The sequence below is a fragment of the Trachemys scripta genome, chromosome 3 (genome assembly GCF_013100865.1).
Source record: "Trachemys scripta elegans isolate TJP31775 chromosome 3, CAS_Tse_1.0, whole genome shotgun sequence".
Taxonomy (NCBI): domain Eukaryota; kingdom Metazoa; phylum Chordata; order Testudines; family Emydidae; genus Trachemys; species Trachemys scripta.
Window position 1 is genome coordinate 10,660,575 of NC_048300.1, and position 21,201 is coordinate 10,681,775.

Here is a 21,201-nt window from a genome sequence, read left to right on the forward strand (position 1 = left end):
ACAACCTCCTCAGGTAAGGAGTTCCACAAGTTGACTGTGCACTGCGTGAAGAAGAACTTCCTTTTATTTGTTTTAAACCTGCTGCCTATTAATTTCATTTGATGACCCCTAGTGCTTGTATTATGGGAATAAGTAAATAACTTTTCCTTATCCACTTTCTCCACATCACTCATGATTTTATATACCTCTATCATATCCCCCCTTAGTCTCCTCTTTTCCAAGCTGAAGAGTCCTAGCCTCTTTAATCTCTCCTCATATGGGACCCGTTCCAAACCCTTAATCATTTTAGTTGCCCTTTTCTGAACCTTTTCTAGTGCCAGTATATCTTTTTTGAGATGAGGAGACCACATCTGTACGCAGTATTCGAGATGAGGGCGTACCATCGATTTATATAAGGGCAATAATATATTCAGTCTTATTCTCTATCCCCTTTTTAATGATTCCTAACATCCTGTTTGCTTTTTTGACCGCCTCTGCACACTGCGTGGACATTTTCAGAGAACTATCCACGATGACTCCAAGATCTTTTTCCTGACTTGTTGTAGCTAAATTAGCCCCCATCATATTGTATGTATAGTTGGGGTTATTTTTTCCAATGTGCATTACTTTACATTTATCCACATTAAATTTCATTTGCCATTTTGATGCCCAATCACTTAGTTTTCTGAGATCTTTTTGAAGTTCTTCACAGTCTGCTTTGGTCTTAACTATCTTTAGCAGTTTAGTATTATCTGCAAACTTTGCCACCTCACTGTTTACCCCTTTCTCCAGATCATTTATGAATAAGTTGAATAGGATCGGTCTGAGGACTGACCCTTGGGGAACACCACTAGTTACCCCTCTCCATTCTGAGAATTTACCATTAATTCCTACCTTTTGTTTCGTCTTTTAACCAGTTCTCAATCCATGAAAGGACCTTCCCTTTTATCCCATGGCAGCTTAATTTACATAAGAGCCTTTGGTGAGGGACCTTGTCAAAGGCTTTCTGGAAATCTAAGTACACTGTGTCCACTGGATCCGCCTTGTCCACATGTTTGTTGACCCCTTCAAAGAATTCTAATAGATTAGTAAGACACGATTTCCCTTTACAGAAACCATGTTGACTATTGCTCAACAGTTTGTTTTTCTATGTGTCGGACAATTTTATTCTTAACTATTGTTTCGACTAATTTGCCCGGTACAGATGTTAGACTTACTGGTCTGTAATTGCCGGGATCACCTCTAGAGCTCTTTTTGAATATTGGTGTTACATTAGCGAACTTCCAGTCATTGGGTACAGAAGCCGATTTAAAGGACAGGTTACAAACCCTAGTTAATAGTTCTGCAACTTCACATTTGAGTTCTTTCAGAACTCTTGGGTGAATGCCATCTGGTCCCGGTGACTTGTTAATGTTAAGTTTATCAATTAATTCTAAAACCTCCTCTCGTAACACTTCAATCCGTGACAGTTCCTCAGATTTGTTACTTACAAAAGCCAGCTCAGGTTTGGGAATCTCCCTAACATCCTCAGCCGTGAAGACTGAAGCAAAGAATCCATTTAGTTTCTCCGCCATGACTTTATCGTCTTTAAGCACTCCTTTTGTATCTCGATCATCAAGGGGCCCCACTGGTTGTTTAGCAGGCTTCCTGCTTCTGATGTACTTAAAAAACATTTTGTTATTACCTTTGGAGTTTTGGGGTAGCCGTTCTTCAAACTCCTCTTTGGCTTTTCATATTACATTCTTGCACTTAATTTGGCACTGTTTATGCTCCTTTCTATTTGCTTCACTAGGATTTGACTTCCACTTTTAAAAGGAAGTCTTTTTATCTCTCACTGCTTCTTTTAATGGTTGTTAAGCCACAGTGGCTCTTTTTTAGTTCTTTTACTGTGTTTCTTAATTTGGGGTATACGTTGAAGTTGGGCCTCTATTATGGTGTCTTTAAACAGCGCCCATGCAGCTTGCAGGGATTTCACTTTAGTCACTGTACCTTTTAACTTCTGTTTAACTAACCCCCTCATTTTTGCATAGTTCCCCCTTTTGAAATTAAATGCCACAGTGTTGGGCTGTTGAGATGTTCTTCCCACCACAAGGATGTTGAATGATATTGTATTATGGTCACTATTTCCAAGCGGTCCTGCTATAGTTACCTCTTGGACCAGCTCCTGTGCTCCACTCAGGACTAAATCTTGAGTTGCCTCTCCCCTTGTGGGTTCCCGTACCAGCTGCTCCATGAAGCAGTCATTTAAAGTATAGAGAAATTTTATCTCTGCATTTCGTCCTGAAGTGAAATGTTCCCAGTCAATATGGGGATAATTGATATCCCCCACTATTATTGAGTTCTTAATTTTGATAGCCTCTCTAATTTCCCTTAGCATTTCATCATCACTATCACCGTCCTGGTCAGGTGGTTGATAATAGATCCCTAATGTGGCTGGTGGGCTTCTGCCTGCATTGTCTCCTAGTTAATGAAGGGGTTGTTTAAAGCAAGACGTTTTGAATGTAGTTTGGTTTATAGGTTTTAAGGGGAATAAAGGGTATAAGATAGAACCGGCAAAGGACCTGCGCTCCCTTCCTGCTCCCCTTCTAAACTCCCTTGTGAAACTCCCTGTTACCAGCCCCTGGTCGCAAAAGCTCCCTGGTCGTTTGTGCGCTGCTTTATAAAGCCCTGGCCTGGGTGAATGCCCCGCTCACTGATTAAGGCTCAGCCAATTACCAGAGGCTTCTAGCCTTCAGACCTTCCTTTGAAGCTCACAGCTTCCAACTGCCAGCCACAGCACACAGTCCTTCAAACAAACAAACAAACAAACAGACTGACAAACACAAGCTCAGCACACAGCAAGTAACCCCCAAACACAAATACACACTACAGACAGTCACTTACCCCCAGGGTCCTGTATTTGCTCCTCCTTCACCTGGAGAACTCCCTTGCGAAACTCCCTGTTAGCAGCCCCTGGTCGCAAAAAAGGAAGACAAATAAATTGTTTCACTGCAGCAGGCAGATGCCTGATACTAGTGGTCCACCATGGTTGGTTAAATCAATAACACACTTTTAATTTATGATGATGTAGTTAACCACAAGCACGCACACACTAAGTGCCGCAATTCCCATTTGCTGGCCACAAAACAGCCTCTTGGTTTATCTGGGCATCCGATTGCAATTAGCACCATATGGGCATGGCTAGACCTCCATATCACTCATTGTTAAAGTGAATTATTTAGAAGTATTGTTAAAAATGTGCTTATGTCCTGGGGCATAATGTATATAATATATGTCTTTTATGTTTTTATAACTCTTCAAAAATTATCATTTATATTGTCTACCTGCCCAGAAAGCTGGGGGGAGGGGGAAAGGTGGTTGCAGTTTTTTCTACTGAAAAGTTGGAGCTTAGTTTTTGTTTTCCAGGGGATGAGGAAATCAAGGCTTTGGAGCTGTGCTCCGGCTCCGCTCCAGCTCCAGGCAAAAACCTGCAACTCCACTGGTCTGGAGCTGCTCCACGCTCCAGCTCCGGGTTCCGCTCCAAAGCCCTGGAAAAGATTACCCAAGATTTCCCCTCCTTTACTCCTCCTTACAGTCAGTGTACATTGCTAGGATCTTTCTTTCAGTGCCCCAAATTCTCAAGAGGCTGATTTTGCTGCCTCTAGAGCATAGGCAGATGTGGGTCGGATGTGGGTACCAATGATGCCAGCGTCTGTTACCGAAGGGTTGTTAGGTCCTGATTGAGGAACCATTTATTGGCATGGACAGACTTGCTAATTATTGTACAGTCCCTTTCCATAGGAAAAGTTAATTTTCATTTATGGGGGGAAATTCTCAGCACCGTTATGATGAGGCAACTCCTACAATTAAAGTCAGCTAACATTTATTCTGGAAAGACTACAAATATGGCAGTGTTATTTAAGTGCTGCTTTCTGATCTTTATTAATTATTTAGGATGCTTTATTTATGTTGAAATCTATCCTGGCACAATGCAGTGGTAAATGGTGTGTGTGATCCATAGCTTCTATCGCTATCCGTTGTGATTTGTCTCTTTTCCATTAAGAGACATATAGCTAATACTTTCCCATGATTTAACAAAGGCATAACCAAAGCTTGTTTTTAAATGTTTCTCTTGATACCATACATTTCTGGACTTTCAAAGGGATGTTTTTTCGATAGGAGATTTCAGTAGATGGCACCAGCCTTATTGATCTGTTTTATTATTTCACAGAAGGAAGACTTTCCCATCACATCTGTCTAATCCGTCCAGCTGTTTAACCAGCCAATCGAGAGCTACTTTGGTAAGTTACCTGCTTGTAGGCTAGCAATGATAACTGACTAGCAGTTGCAAATATAAAGTTAATGGTCTTTTTTTTTTTTGCTTTTTGTTTTATATAGAAGTTTAAGTTTATGGTTTGACATATCACCTTTTTCTTCTGGAATAATCATTGTGTACAGGTGAATATGTACTTGAGGATTGTATTGTATGGAGATTTTATGTAGAACTGAATGAAAGGATCAGTGAATTGAGACAGAGGCAGTTTCCAGGTAGTCAGGATTCAAATCATACAGAGCTTTATAAAACAATGCCAATAGCTTGAATTGCACCGGGAAGTGAATAAGTAGCTATTGCAGATATTATATATTCCCCATTGTTCATGCTGATGAGTAGGTGGGCAACTGCATTCTGCAGCAACAGAAGTTAGAGTAGCTGGCCTGGCCAGACCTGAGGAAATCTCATGGCAGTAGTCAGAAGGTCAGGATGGTGTGGATGACCACCTTGGAGAGAGAGGTTTAATTAGGAAGCAGATGGAAAACCATGCTGGGCACCAGTGCTGCCTGTGGAGCCATTGAGGAACGAAAACCACTCTGTTTGCAAACTGCCGTAACAAAGGCAGGGCATGACCCCTCAATCAATAGGAATGCAACACAGCTAGGGCACCCCTCCAGCTTTCTCTCGGTTCATACTGACCTGAGTACCTGCCTTGTGAAAGCTGAGCTAACAAAAGCCCAGCCAAATCATCCATCCAGTTCTGGCTGAGACCAACAAACTCTGTACTTAAAGGGGTGGTTGTGATTTTATTAACCAGTGACCCCACAGTGAACATCATGGAACTACCAGGATGACAAACCCATGGGACTAATAAATGTAGACTACTTGGCCTGTGTTTGGAAGAGCTCTAATTGCCCAGTCTCTCTATGCCTGTCGCAACAGGAACCAGAAATTTCAAGCACTCAGACAGATCTTTGGTCTGCTGTGACCTTATCTCCTAGCAGCATTACTCAACCTGCCCAGTCACCTTCCAGTATCTATTGCAGGGGAACAGCTGCCTGCCCAGGAAAAGACTCCCAGGACAAAGTGTAAATCCCATATATTACCTCTAAGTGTCCCTAGCCAGGGAGAGAAGAAATCCAGGATATTAAAAAAGAATCAGCCACCTTTCCTGATGGTTCCCAAACCATACCTGGATCTCTCTCCACACGCTGAGTGGCCAGGTGCCCTATAAACCCAACCCACTCATGAAATTGTCTAGTTTGGTCCTGATTAATCTAATACAATTAGGAAGAGCCTCAGTAATCACCACTGCCCTCACACTCAGACACTCTTGCCCCCCGGAGATGCCCACTCTGCCTAAACATTATAGAATGGAATGATTAGTCCCATCAGAACCCTGGTCCAAATGGACCCACCTCCGCTGGCTCCAACAAATCTCTGACTCCTGTCGTGGTGGTGGCGATGGTCCTAAATATGGCTTTCTGCCACCTGTGTTTTGCTGGAGACTCCAAACAAAGCTGAAATCTCTGGAAAAAAGGCCTTGAAGGAGGGAAGCCAATAGAATAAGACCCCCTTCCCACACCCACAAAATTGTTGGTCTCACAAGTATCCCAGTACCAAATCCCTCTCATTTCACATCCCCAATGATGAATCTACCAGAAAATACCAACCCACCGTATTGCCTATCTCCTCCTCTTTTCCACCCACGCCCTCCAAACAGTGCAAGTGATACTCTGCACTTAAATCAGGGATGGGGAGGGGGTTGAAGAAATATATCCCTTTCCTGGAAATACAGCTGGGGCTGCGGTGCTTTGGGTGCAACAAACCGTTATTCTCACAGAAGTTGTGAATGGATGAATTACTTCCAAGAGATAAAGTAGCCAGCAATGGCCCAGCCACTGTGGAACAGCAGCCAAAGTCTTTCTTTGAATTCAGGTAGGATCTGATGAAATACACCCTTTCCAGAAACCAGGTGAATAGCAATGAATGAGGCTCTAGTGGAGCAGTGAACTTCACTGGAATCCAAGGGTGTTCTCCTTGTTTAAATGACAGAGAGCAGATGAGATGGGCAGTACTACTTGAATACCCATGTGCTATTCATCTTTACTGAGTAGAAAACGCACCACTCCAGCCTGTCCATTTAGATTACCTCTCAGAATCATTGGCATCGTAGGTGACTTATAATTTTGCTATAGCATTCTGAAGGTTAGAAAAATGCACGGATACCCAGGAATGCCAGAATAATGGGGAATGAAGGGAGGGTAATAAGAAAAAAACATGTTGATTGCCATTTCAAGGCAAAATGTACACATTTGCATTCACGTTCTTTGTGGCACTTACGTTTTCCAATGTGATTGTGCTGCATTTCTGTGTATTGTAATATTCCAACATTTTGAATCAGTGGGACTTTGCATTTTGATGAGTTTCTAATAAATGACAATTATTAAATGTTGGTTTCAGTATTTCAAATGGCAATGTTAGAGCATAATCTGTAGCAGTGGGTTGCAGTTTCTCCTACACAAGTGACAATCAATAGCATCTGTCATATTAGTCCTTTATTATTATTAATCATTTGCTTTCATTAACACCCACAGTGCACTCCTGCTATTTGAACAAATAGGAATTCACGATCCTTGCCCTGGAGAGCCTGCAATCTAACTACACATGTTCAAGATCACACATCAATCCATGTGATAGAAGTAGGAAAAATTACAAGAATCCAAATGACCAGTGTTCTCTTCTAATCACTACCCCTCCCCTCTCTCCCCCACTATACCATATTGCACTAATTAATATCCACTTACAATTTTTGTTCCTTTTCCAGTACCTACTTCTGCTACTGCCAGAGTTATTTGGTTTTCATGTGGATCCACAGTTCTATGAGTAACACTTTCAGAAGTACCTAAGTGAATTTAAATCTCACTGACTTTCAATTTCAGTCATGTAAGAAGTTTTGAAAATTTTACTCTGTGACTATTTGGAAATCAAAAGAAGTGGTTTATTTTCCCCAGATCTAGTAAATATTTCTGACACCTCAGATTTTTCTCTTTCTCCTCTGAAGGCCATAACTATATAGCAGTTGAATAGACTAGATTTATCTATATAATCTCTTAGAGATTGAAAACCTGAAATTGTTTGAATAACTCTTCTAACACTATCACCTTCAAAGATAGGACTTTAGTGAATATCTCCAATTTTGACATTGCCTCCCCATCAGAAGAGACTGGGTAGATGCGCAATAACCTATGCTAAGGTTTGCAAACAAATTGCAGAAGCTCAGAAAAGCAGGGAGATATAAAGAACAAACTGCCATTCTCTATGGAGTTCTAAATTGTGTTGAAATAGGCAAGTCACAGCAAGGAGAAAAAAAGGAGTCAGAAGCAAGATTACCGTTGAAGAAAACTAGGCAGTCCTAGAATCTATGAATAACCATTACTGAGGAGGAAGTAGCTGGTTTTGACATTTTTACACTCTCCAATTTCTTAACGTGACACCCCGTTTGAACATCCCCTGTGTTCAGATAGGCTTTTGTCACTGACAGCAGCACCTTCAAAGTGTAAAAACCTGCCAAACAGACTGACTCCTTGCAGTAGGGGACTAGTAATCAAATACACAACATTGCATCACGGCTGAGACCTGTTTAGCAGAATATTTAGGTCCATTAAAATATTAGAAGCAATGACAGATATTTAAGGCTGATGTTATTACAAGAAGCCTTCGCATATGGGTTTATTGCTTACCTTGTTTAAAAGCTTTAATTTCAGCTGTTTTATGTCTGATGCTCGTTTGCTTGTTAACCGTCGCACTGTAAATTGAAGGCAATGAATGAACGTCGCTGTGACACATTATCAATGTTATAGCATGGATTGCCTACCAAGAGCTGTCACAATGTTGATGCGGCCGGTGCCTTTGCTTAGGAAGACTGAATTTATCACCTTACTATGAAATTTTTCTTTCCTTAACTTGAGGCTAGGACCTTGTGCCTCTTTTATAAATGGTCAGAGGTTTGGAAGATTTTTCTCTTCTCTCCCCCCCCCCTTTTTTTTTCCTCTCTAATGTGGAGTGGTTCATTGTTCTAAAGCAAAAACAGGTGTGCCATTTTCTTAAGGTGGTGGTTGGGAGATGCTACCTGGTAATGTAGTCTTTCTTTCTTTCTTTCCACCCCCAGACCATGATATACTTAGCTTCAAGCAGTGATTGGGATTCTGGTTGCAGAGCCGGGGACGGCTAAGTACTTTACAAACGTCTCTAGGGGGAGAAGGAACCAATGTCTTGCTCCTTCCGGCTAACTACGGAATTACCAAGGCATCGGCTGCATCACAATTTCTTATAGCCAGAGGTAACAGCCACAGGAAATGAAGGAAAGGTGGTTTAAAGTGGGCCAAATTTGCAGAGTTTGAGGAAAGTCTCATGAGGCGGCTTATTTCTGTAGCTCTAATCTAATGTACCAAGTCACTTCTGGCTGCAGGTTTTGTACTCTTGACAAGTGTTGGAGACAGTGTGTTCCCATGGCTCGGATTCATGAGGCTATCATAAAAATAATGAGCACTTTTGGGGAAAAAAAAGTGTATAGGTAGAAAGCGGGACAGTGGGCTAATTGCTGCCCATGGATACGCACATGCAATTCCCCTGACATCAGTGTGGTTACAGGTGTATCTGAGGACAGACTGACTCAGTATTGATAATTAGCTATGTTATTGTTTCCCCTTTTTGACCTGTGCGGCTAGTCCAAGTTTGGGGCCCTGTGGGTATTCTAGCAGGCGGTAGAAATTGGTGGTATTCAGGTATTTGTTTGATGCAGTTTTGCTTATTTACAAAGACTGTACGAAGTCCTGTGTCTCTAGGGTGACCTGATGTCCCGATATTTGGGGCTTTGTCTTATGTAGGCACCTGTTACCTCCTACACCCTGTCCCGATTTTTCACACTTGCTATCTGGTGTGTCTCTGAACACAGAAAGAATCAAATAGCAGGAAACTGCTTCTTTAGCTCACAGCACCAAGAGCGTTTTTTTTTTTTTTTCCAGCCTCCATCCCCAACCCAAAAACATATCCCAAGGTTTCTTTCAGTGCTTTTCAGGCTGCCTTTCCCATTCCATCTGTTTTGTCTCACCTCCGTTTCTGTGTGATCTCTCTTCTCACACTCACACCCTTACCCAAAACAATACTTAGCCAAAAGCTCCGGGATAGGTTCACGTATTCCTGGTGGTTTTAGGGCTTGTCTACACTTAAAAGGCTGCAGCAGCACAGCTGCAGTGCTTCAGTGAAGACGCTACCCACACGGATGGGAGGGGTTCCCCCCATTGGTAGTGGTAATCCACTTTCCGGAGAGATGCTAGCTAGGTTGACGGGAGAATTCTCACGTTGGCTTTGCGCTGTCTACACCGGGTGTTAGGTCGGTGTAACTGCATTGCTCAGGTATGTGGATTTTTCACACTCCTGAGCGACGTAGTTACACCGACCTAATTTCCGAGTGTAGACGAGGCCGAAGACGGTGCTTATGTTTACACCTACGTTAAGTGAAGGGTGAGTTCACACTTACCAATCTCATAACAACCCATAATAACATGTCGCCCAGTTCATGGGCATGTTTACACTGAAATTAAACACTCATGACTGGCCTGGGTCAGCTGACTCTGGCTCGCGGAGTTTGGACTATAGGGCTGTTTAATTGTGGTGTAGATGTTTAGGCCCAAGCAGGAGCCCAGGCTCCGGGACCCTTCCCCCTTGCGGAAGGGTGGTGTCGTTCTAGGTGCTGTCTTTGTGCAGTTGTTGCACTGTATGAGCAAAAAGGCTGGGATTGTGCATGGCCCTTGTACACAAGTGACACAAGAGGGGAGAGACTACTTTCCCTCCATTAAACACACTCTTACAAGGCTGGACACCAATCCAGGCCTTAGAATTGATATGTCAAACCTTTGCCTGTTAGCAGGAGAAATGCAGCAACACACACTCCCACTCTAGCCTGTCTCCTGCATCTTGCTGGGGAATCTGAGGTAAGCCCCTGTCTCCTCAGACAAACCAGTCCCACGTCCTGCCCCCTTTCTGCTCATTAAAGTTTGGGAGTGGCCATGCGAAGGACCTGAATTTTATTTTATATGCAAAGAATTTTGGCTAATACTTAATGTTAATTGGGCCCCAGGTGGCCTCCAGCCCCACTCCCTGTGGTAGACCATGGAAGAGTTTGTAGGAACAAGGCCTCTGTATTTCATAAGAAACACATCTGTAGTTTATATTAACATTAATAAATGTGCGTTTGAATTTGTAATTTATGTGGATTTTTATTTCTCTGCAATTAAACCAATTTCATTATTAAAATGATCTTGGGAATCCTAGACAATCTCTTTAAAAGTACTCTGATAAACAAGTGGACCCATCAGTCGGATCAATTCATATAGCCCAGTGGCATCATGAAAATAGCAAGTTAATTAATGCCCACATCAAAGTCATATATGGCAGCCACTCAGCTATGTCTACCAACCAGCTCCTTAGCAGTGAGGAAAACAAGGTGAGCCTTGCAGTATGCCCTGAATTTTGTTAGCCAACAAAGTCTTACATACGCATAGGGCCTTGATCCTATAAACCTTGGTGATGTGAATAATAATTATTTTATTATATTGTAGTAGCCCCTAGGAGCCCCAGTCATGGAGCAGGACCTCACTGTGCTAGGCGCTGTACAAGCAGAACAAAATATGGTTCCAGCCTAAAATTCTTCTGATCTAAATAAACTGGCTTCAGTGGCATGATTTGTGCAAGTGAGCATGTGTAGGAGTGGCCCTGAGTAATTAAGGGCTTGATCCTGAGAAGTGCTAGTTGAAAGTGAGTGTGTGTGTCTTGCAGAATTGGCTCCTATGTTTCTTTGTGTACCTCTCCGTGCTGCTAAAAACAAATGAATCAGTGCAGCTAAAGTAAACACTACACTTGTATTACTAGATCTGCAGAAGAGCTCTGGGTAAGTTTGAAAGCGTCTCTCTCTCACCAACAGAAGTTGGTGCAATAAAAGGTATTTACTTTACCCACCTTGTCTTTCTAATATCCTGGGACCAACATGACTACAACAACAGTGCATACTACATCTCTGTAAGTTATTAACAATATCTACCCTTTTCTTTTCTTTTCTTTTCTTTTACATCTCCTGAAAGAATTATGTGTCAATTTTATGCCAATTATCAATGGAAATCATAACCGCCCCTGAATAAAATTCAATGATGGAAGTTTATTCAATATTACATACAATTTGCATCTATACAAATGTCAGAGACATCTAATTTTTAATGTATAATCGTTTTTTTAAACTTGTCCTTAAGAAGGCAGATTAATTCACATTTATATGGTGTGTGTGTATGTGTGTGTGTGTGTGTGTGTGTAAATATATTTTCATTATAGAAACCTAAGTCTGCTAGGCAGCTTGCCAAAAAAAAAAAAAAAAGTTAATGACCTTTAGTCTATTTTTTTTTGGTCCGTTACCCTCTCAGTTTAACTCAGCATGAAACAGATCCATTTGGGGATAGATTTATTTGCTAGGTAAAACATCTCTATTAGAGTAGATACCTTGACTCCAGAGCAGGGAGCTTAGTCATGGTGAGTGGCTGTGTTGGCATGGCAAAGGGAAAAAAGCATGATCCACCTGGTTGCACTCCAGTGAAGAGAGGTGTTCCCTGATGATGCCTGAAAGTAAGGATTAATAAACTCTTTATTGTTATCCGCAACTGGCTTCCTGAAATGATATAATGCTACACAAACTGATAATAGACTGTACTAATGCAAACCTCTTTCTTCTACCCCGCACTAAGGATCCTTTTGTTTTTCAAAGTTGGTATTGTAGTCTAGGGAAGTTCAAATCTCTTGGCAGCAATGTATAGCTGGAAGAGGTATGATAAAAGATCTTTTCCTGTACTTCTTTTGAGTTGATCTGGGATGACAGTACCTATTTCAGGCCAGCGGTCATTCTAAGCAGGTTTCCATGGAGATTAATGATGTCATAGAGGAACAACATCTGAATGCAGTTTCCTAAAAAGCAAGCCTAGGTTGTGTTATATTGGGGAAGTGAAGCCTGTGCCTGTCAGAAAAAGAAACGGGGAGTCCCGGCTTTCCTCTGTAGTGAAAATAATCTCTGAAAAATATTTTCTCACCAGACTAGAGTTTATTCGTCTGTGCTGAATATGTGATGCAGTACAGCTCATGCAGTGTGGTTGTTTTCATAGTTGATCTAAATGTTGTAAGTAATTATTTCAGACACGGGACTCTGTGTTACTAGCATCTCTCATCATCTGCTTTAGTTTTGATCAGTGTTCTTTTTCATGATACATTCCGTGTGGTCTCATATATTACCTTTATTGAGCCGGCTGGCTTTCGCTGCGTGCACTGAATTGACTTCTGTTAGGGATGATACCTAGGTTTTCCCTTAGGTGTATTTACAGTGTCATGAACATCAGAATTATAGAGTGGTTCACAATCTGCTCGCAATTCTAATGCTTAAGCTGCAATGGAGGTGAAAGAGCAGGAGGAGGAAAAACAGGTGAAATCAGAAAATTGAAGCACTGTACATTTAATACCAAATAATATGATCGGGAAGTTTTGACCTCAAAATGTGACCTATAAGTACCTGAAAACTGCTACAATTGTCTGCAAAGTTCTGTGTTAATTAAAAAAAAAACCCATCACTCCATCATGGAGAGATTACAAATAATGAATTGAATGTGTTAAAATGATACTGGTAGCAGTAAAGATAAGTACTATCAATGGCTAGGATTTTTGAAGGAACCTAAGAGAGTGAGGTGCCTAATTCCTGTTGAAATTCAGTGGGGTTGTTGATTTGTCCCTATACCAGATTGATTGGCAGTTCCCTGTCAGTCAAGCACAGGTATCCAGTTGTTGCCGTGGATTTTGTGTCATTCACCTGAGAGAATGCACCCTCTTCCTCAGTTCATTCCACAACCAGAGGGTTGGTTTGTGTTGCTTGAAAGACTCTTCCAAAGATAAAGGTATCACAAATAAAAGTAAAAGTAAAGTTTGATTTTTGCCCCTCTCAGTTTTGGACAGGCAAGTATAGGAAAAAGGACTTTTAAAAATACATAAATAAAACCTGTATGGGTTTTTTTTGTAATTTTTCAGTCGTCTTTGTGCTAGGCTTTATTTTCAGAACGTGAAAATTATTCTGTACTTTGCCGTTGTGCCTACAATCCCCAGCTGAATTTGGGGGCCGCTTTATATACACTTAATAAGAGACAGGCCATGCCCCAAACAGTTTACAATCTAAATAGAAAAGACAGATAAAGATTAGCAGAACATAAGTATTTTCCCTAGTTTACAGATGGGGACTTGAGTCAGGAAGGCAGATTAATTGATTTACCTGTGGTCACACAGGTGGTCTCTGGCAGAGATAAGACTTGAACGCAGGTCTCCAGAGTCATAGTTAGGACCTTGACCGCAAGACCATAGAAGGATGCTTTTGTGGGTCGGATATGGCTGAAATATCCACGTGATAAGCTGATTTAATTTGCAGGATAAAGAAATGGAATTCTGCAAATTCGTAGCTCACGTGTGCAAAGGGGTGTACCAGCCCTTTAAGAATAAAGGGGGACAAGACTGCATTTCAGGGTGTTAGAATAAACAAAGGCTCAGAAAATGGCCTGGTAGGGGAAAAGAGGAAGGGGGCCTGGAGAAATAGGAGTTGGAGGAGGGACGGAAAACCCCAGGACACTGTTTGTTTAAGGGCCCGGGATCAGGAGCCCTGTAATGTAGGGCTCTCCTGTCTTCCACTGGAATGGGTTACCTAGGGAGGTGGTGGAATCTCCTTCCTTAGAGGTTTTTAAGGTCAGGCTTGACAAAGCCCTGCCTGGGATGATTTAGTTGGGAATTGGTCCTGCTTTGAGCAGGGGGTTGGACTAGATGACCTCCTGAGGTCCCTTCCAACCCTGATATGCTATGATTCTATGATTCCAGCCAATTGGGAAGAAGCTCTTGGTAGAGGGCACTATATAGACTGCCTTCTCCTTCAGAACAGGGGAGAGGTTGACAGGATAAGGAAGCCAGAGCCAAGCACCAGCCAAAAAAGGGCTGGGACTGGCAGCTTTGTGTGGACAGACTGACAAGAGAAAGAGCTCTAAGCGGTGGCTGAAGAACCAGCGCTAAGTATGAACCATGGAGTTATGAGCATCGTCTTCTGTTGGGAGCTCATTGAGGACTGTTCGGATTATTTTATGATTATGGACACGGAGGACTATGTGAACTTTATTTGATATTAAATCAGCCTTGGGTAGGGGTGCTGTGAGCCACAACAGAGACAGTATGGAGTCCTTAAGGGGCCCACAAGAGGTGACTAACGGGGGCAGGTGCCTGCAAAATGACCCCTGGCCACTAGAGGTCACTCAGTAAGCAGCCATCTAGCTACAGAGTGAGTATTTCTTACTCAGGTGAGGAATTCCGCTACTTACGTGAGTAAGGGACTACTGCTAGGACTCATGATTTGCATGATGAAACATCTAAACATTTGCTCCTGCACAAAGAGGGGGCCCATTTATGCCACTAATTCTAGAACTCTAAACCTGTGTGTCACTAAAGGGCAAAATGTGTACTGCATCCCACATGTGTTGTACCACATTATACTGCATGCCACATGGGCTGCTACTTCTAAGTGCAAGAGTGTGATATAGTAGTGGGGCAGCCAGTTGAGTACAGAATTTCAGCTTTAAGCAGAATTTCCTTTCTTTTGTTGCCACTGTAACATTGCTGCTTTCTGTAAAAACACACGCACAAACACATGTAAGCAAAATAGCGCAAGTAAAGATGATAAACAATGTGAAGTCTGATTTCTATTTGGGGCAGATTCCTGAGTATTAAGTATGTTATAGTCTTGTCTTAAAAAAATCTCAACTATGTTGGATGGTCCAAAATGGTTCCTGCTTCTGAGACTTTGTGTTATTTCCTCATCGTGTGTCTAGGCTGTTTTTGCATACAAGTGTTATGGACCCAGTACACAGGAGGCACAACTCCAACTATGGAGAATTTTTGAGAGACTTCTGCAAATAGTTCACAAGGCCATGCACTCCACAGCTGATGTTTCAATATGAATAGTTTGCTTTTGTATTTTCTTTGTCGGTTAAATAGATGTTTATACCATTTGAGATAATTGCTTGTTCAGAAACCAGCCAACTACACTTAGTTTTACATTTTTGGGGGGGAAAAGCCCCTTCAGAGGAGACCTTTTATGTCAGATTTCCACAGCAAAGAACGTTTTTTCCCATTTAGGTTCTAAATTTCTGAAACATTAGATTAATGCAGCAAGAGACTAGCCTACATACTCAGTCTAACAAACCATCTGACAACACCCTCTGATAATCAGGACAAGTTAATACATTCCACATGTTCACTGTTCCAGTGTTTCAGATTGATTGTTTTGAAAAATTAAGTAAGTTTCCATTTGCTTATCTTAATGTTGAAGGAAATGTTTGGGGCTATCAGGCAGTGATGCTGCTGCGAAGAACAAAGCTGAAATAGCTTTTGATAATGTCCTCTGAGGAATAGGCCACTGCTGTACATGTTCTTTGAACGGGGCTACTTGTTTACTGGGCTCTGAGCACTTTCAAAAAATCTAGCCCTTTTATTCAGGTGCCCAAATGGGAACAAATTCTTTGGAAGTATCTGGTCCCATTTGTAGATGCTGAGCGATTTTGAAAATCTGGCTCTTTATGTATAATATTTAATCTATGTTTAATTGTTGTACGGTAATATAGCAGGTGTGCAAACATTCTTTACTGTGATGTTGCAGCTATCATTTTTTGTGTAGCACTTGATTTAAAGAGACTGTCCTGGGATTACCTATTGTCATACAATACGTTCGTTTGTAGATCTAAATATCATGAATTAGTGTCTGGATTTCTCTGTCTCACATCCTCAGCAGCAGTTGTCTTGGTGCAGGAATTGAAGCATAAGCATGCTAGGTTCAGACTGTAGCTTTGTTCTTGGGAAATTAAAGTCCAAGATAATGCTTTGTAATGTGTAGTAGTGCAGAGATACTTCTACAATTGGTAAATTGGCAGAGAAAAAACAGTGAATGTAAAAGTGTATGACTGCATATGCTCTCTTCTTAAGCACATTGCCTCACAAGAGTAATATTTCATATCCACCGAATCATGAAGATGGTTGCATAATTGATTGGCATTTTACACATAAGTGTTTTCCAATCCATCTAAATCCTTCCCTTCAGTGATGACTTCTGACTTGGGTTCTGTCACTAACATGCCATATTTGGCCATGTTTTGGTGTGCTAAATTTACTTGAATAATTGTTTGACCAAGTATAAAGTAGCGGCTCAGCAAATATAGAGGAAACAATCACTGAAAATCTGCAGCTCAGCATGACCTCTTATATTGTTTTCTGTAGTTTGCCATAGAGGAGAAGAGTGAGAAAGACAAGTTATTCCACGTAGGGTTACAATATCTTATATACCAGGTAAAGTAATCTGTTAAATGTTTTCATATGTAATATAAAAGAAGCACCAGGCTTACTAAACACTTAAACACGTCACTGGGTTTTTTTTCCCCCTAACAAACACAGCAGAGTTCATTTTGTACTGATTTTATACAAAGGTTGTGTTTAGTAGTCAGGTTCATGTTTATGAAATACAAAGAAGGGAAGAACACCAGGGCAAAGGCTGCTCTCAGGCCCCTGGTAAGCTATAATCTCCTCCGCCACTCCAAATAAGCAAATAACTGCACCAAGACTTCAACAACCTGCTGGCCCTTTATGCATCTGAGAAATGCTTCTGGGTATTGAGTAGTATAGTCATCCCGTGCCAAGATATAGCAGTATCCTGAGTGACCGTGCTCCAGAGGACTGATTATGCCCATGGCTATCAGGAGAAAGGTACACTTTTCTTTTCTGGGGTTACTATCTGGCTTTCAGAACAGGCTCTAATACAGTCATATACCTGCCGATACATGCCACACCAGTAAAAACATCTCACTACTCTAGCATGAGGTGTTTTTTTTTCCGTTGCCCTAAACGTCTGTCTACACTGATCTGTGGGTGTGAGTCCCAGTTTGAGGAGACATATTTGCTCTAGCTCTGATCAAGCTAGTATGCTAAACACGGAGAGTAGCTGTAGCAATGTGAGCAGCAGGAGGGGCTAGCTACTCCGAGTTACGTGCCTAGGGTCTTGGTTGGGTCTGTCTTTATGACAGCCCTTCTCCACACTTGCGCTGATGTGGTAATACTCTATTTCTAGCATACTAGCTTGATGAGAATTAGCCACAAGTACGCCTTGAGCTGGGAATCGTACTTCCAGTTCAAAGGCTAGACATACCCTGGGTGTCCAGCCCAAGGATTAGTACGTCCTGCTTTCAGGACCATTCCCCTACAAACTTTTGGAATCAGTAACTGCTTTCCTTATCAACCCTTAACACAAAGTAAATCACTTTCCAACACATGCTCTTGATCTGTCCCATCTTACATAGTTTTTATCCCTTCTACGGGTGCTCCATGAATGTTAACTATTTCTAGGGGTTGAAGGAAAATCTTCATTTTGAAGTTGGCCCAAGTTTAGTGGTATATTCCACACATCATCTACTTCCGACTCCCCTTCCGCTGACAGTCCCCTTATTGGCGCCCCCCAACCCCCGTTGGTGTTTCTCCCATCTCCTCCACAACTTGTTTTCTCCCCCCAAAAAGAGCCTGGTCTAACTCAGAGAAGGAAATTCCTCCTCCTTTCTCGACGTGTGATCTAGTCTCTACACCGACACTGGGTTTTCAATTAGTAAATCTGCTAAAACAGGGAAATCTATGGGAGATTTGTCACTACTATCAGCTACATAAAATATTGCTGGCTGCTTATGCCAAGAAGCACCCCTACGGTGGTGTATACCCTCCTGTCTCCATGTACACAAACTCTTTTCCTAGTTCTCTCTTGATCTAAGTCTTTCGCAGGAATCCAGTGGGCTACGGTCTGGGATCTTCCTGTATCCAATAGAGCATTTACTACTTGGCCATTCAAGTAACAGAGCACATTTGGGACACCTTTCCTCAGAGAAATCCTCCTAGGATATATAACATAGGTTGGTAACTTTTGATTTCTTATTAGGTGAGGCTGACTACAATAATAGCAATTTAACAGCACCTTTCCTGTACTGGATTTGTCTCAGAGAGTTCCTCTCGGGCCTGTTGTTTTGAAAATGTTTAATTTTAGCAGATGCTGCTTTATATCTTCCTTGGTTACGGATGGTAAGCTTTCTATTGCATTCACAGCATTATATGGGATGGGTACATCTTCTTTCTTCATTCCAAATACAGAACAGAAATATCTGTGGAACGCTTTTTCCTATTCTACATTACAGTTTACAGTTTTACTTTCTGTATCTAACAATGGACCTCTACCTGGCCCAAGGTTTTTCTTTTTCCTAATACGTTTAAAAATACCTTCTGATTATCCCTAACCCTATTGGTCTTTGATATTTCATTGACTTTTGGCTTCTCTTATCAGTCACTTACATCTTTTAACTTGCAACTTATATTAATTACACCTCTACCCCGATATAACGCTGTCCTCGGGAGCCAAAAAATCTTACTGCGTTATAGGTGAAACTGCGTTATATCGAACTTCCTTTGATCGCCGGAGTGCGCAGCCTCCCCCTCCCCCTGAGCACTGTTTTACCACGTTGTATCCAAATGCGTGTTATATCGGGTCATGTTATATCGGGGAAGAGGTGTACTATTTACTTTCCCCTTTTTCCATACTTCATGTATTAATTTATGTTTTATCACTGCTTCCACATCTCCTTTTAACCAAAATAGCTTCTTGCCCAGCATTACCTTTTTTGTGTCTGTGGAATTGCGGCTTTTGGGGCATCCAGTAGTTCCCAGTCAGTTATGCCACCAGTTGCTTTAAGATTTGGGAAATTGGCCCTTTTAAATTCCAGATTACTGGTTGGCACCATAGTCTGTTTGCACACAGTACATGTAACTGGATCATGATCGCTGGTACCTTACCAACTTCTAATTTTTAGGTACGCTCTTAACTTTACTTTGGCTATCAGAATGAGGTCTAATATTAAGGTACCCTATGCTGGGTGCAGGACTCTTAGTGTCTGAGGGGGAGCAGTGAAGGGAAACAGGGAGAGGATTTGAAGAGGGAGTTGAAACTAGTGTATAAACCACAGGGATTGTAGGAACTGGATTTGGAAATGAAGGAAAAGCAGAAGTGTGTGGCAGGGATCTGTTTGGCAATAGTTATGAAGAATGATTTTGTAGCAGAGGAGTTCTGCACTTCTTTATTAGTTATTGAGAATAATTGAGAATTAATAATAATTGGGGGAGGGAGGGATAGCTCAGTGGTTTGAGCATTGGCCAGCTAAACCCAGGGTTGTGAGTTCAATCCTTGAGGGTGCCACTTAGGGATCTGGGGCAAAATCAGTACTTGGTCCTGCAAGTGAAGGCAGGGGGCTGGACTCAATGACCTTTCAAGGTCCCTTCCAGTTCTAGGAGATAGGATATCTCCATTTATTTATTTATTATTTTATTTAATCTCAATCAAGCTGGAATTACATTTTATTCCTGTAGGTTCTCAGCACTTAAAGCACTCCTTTCCTTTTCAACTTCTATAAGATTGCTCCAAGGAATTGCCTTTCTCAATCTAGAGACCATGAAGTGTGACTGCAGACAGCACCAAACAGACCAACAAACCAGTGAGAAAAAAAGTCAAACACTATATTAGTCTCCCATCATACCCAGATACTCTGTGCAGAGAATTTGAAAGCTTTTAAAAATGTGTACTTCAATAGGTACAGACCTGCTTGATTTAATTTATTTTAAAAACTCATATGTAGACTTCAGTGTTTAGAGGAGTTGATGAGAAAGCAATGAAGAAAACAGCAAGGGTATTTTGTCTTGAGTTTTGATGTGTAATATCCATTGAGAGGAGAACCCTGTTGACTCAAGGTGATTTATTTGAATTTTTTTCCAAACTGAAATGTTCTTTTATGCTGCAAAAACTAGTTCCTTGTTGATGGGATTCCAAAATACATGTTTGCATAGTAGATTGGATGTAAACTTTGTATGGCTATTCAAATAATTTGCAGTACTGCATTTTATAAGGCGGACATGATGGCTCTACCCACAAAAATATGCATTAATCACTTGCTCCTGCAAAACCCTCCATTTATATGCATAAATAAATCTGCATGTAGATGGATGGTTATACCACATTTACCTGAGAGGCATGCATGGTACCTTTTTGTATACAAATATAGATACTTACAGACATAACTATGTTGTTTTTCTTTTTAAAATTTGGCTCCACAAGGTTAAGATGATTAAAATCTCAGATTTTGTTTTATCATGAACAATAGAGTCATTCAGTGTCACTGTAGGGCAAATTAGTGAAGTAAAGCAGGAATTCTATTCCATTGTAAAATAAAATAATATTATACACACACACAGGGATAACTGCTGTCTCTCAAATTTAAAACTCAGCTGAAACATCATTCTGGGAAACTAATTTAGCACCTGTTGGAAGTTATTCCGTTACATATCTTTGTGTGTCAAAGAAAATTGTTTGAAAGAACGTTTTTGGCTCCAGCCTCTAGCTTCTTTCAGTAACAAACATCAATATAATAAATAAACAACAGTGTTTCCATTTGGCTCTACAACAATTTTTGCACTTTCAGCTGGTGCTTAATTAAATAGGAACATCAAAGGCCCAGATTCCGGTGACAAATATGTTCTTTTGAACTCAAATCCTTAGAGGCTGCAGGTGCTATCTTTGCAGAAGGCTGAACTAGGCAGAAGATAAATCAGCTTGCTGCAGAGAGACCAACAAACCCTGTAACAATCCAGCACACCGGTAACCTGAAAAACTACTTTGGAGATGTGTAATGCCATGAGTGGGACTGAAGATAAAGGGTCAGATTTCAGTAGGGGTCAAGTGGGTCAGTTCAGCCTGACATCTGGAGTTCAGGTTTGCAAGCTGGAGACTA

General features: G+C 41.3%; 1 protein-coding gene across 1 annotated transcript in view; it reads left to right on the top strand.

Annotated features, from left to right (window-relative positions):
• The window catches only part of PLCB4 (phospholipase C beta 4), a gene marked incomplete in the record, with an annotated part of 314,962 nt that overhangs the window by 111,863 nt on the left and 181,898 nt on the right, over window positions 1–21,201 (top strand). Inside the window, 1 exon segment of the mRNA XM_034764107.1 lies at window positions 4,190–4,259.